Source organism: Spermophilus citellus (genome assembly GCF_964194105.1).
Source record: "Spermophilus citellus genome assembly, chromosome: 14".
In the NCBI taxonomy this organism is placed as follows: domain Eukaryota; kingdom Metazoa; phylum Chordata; class Mammalia; order Rodentia; family Sciuridae; genus Spermophilus; species Spermophilus citellus.
In genome coordinates, this window is record NC_138194.1 from 783473 (window position 1) to 783955 (window position 483).

Sequence of the window (483 nt, forward strand, 5' to 3'; positions counted from 1 at the left end):
TTCCGTTCTACGAAGGAAACGTGCAATGCCAGGTGATAACCAGAGGCTCTGCTCTCATCTACAGCGAAAGCTGCTCACCTACTGCAGGTGAGAGCCACTGCCTGGGAATGAGGGAAGGGAAGCAACAACTTAGAGGAGGAAAAGTTAATTTTGGCTAACAGTTTCAGGGGTTCAGTCCATGGTCAGCCAGCACCATAGCTCTGGTCCTAAGGTGAGGCAGAACATCATGGTGAAAGAGCATGGCAGAGGGAAGCAGGTCAAGACATGGCAGAGAGAGAAAGAGAGAGAGAGAGAGAGAGAGAGAGAGAGAGGGGGGGGGAGAGAGAGAGAGAGAGAAAGAGAGAGAGAGAGAGGGAGAGAGGGAGAGAGAGAGAGAGAGAGAGAGAGAGGGATGGGGGAGGGAGGGAGAGAGCTCTGCTCATGAGGGAAAAAATATAAACCCCAAAGTCACAACCCAGTGTCTTCTAGTTATCCCACTCCTTG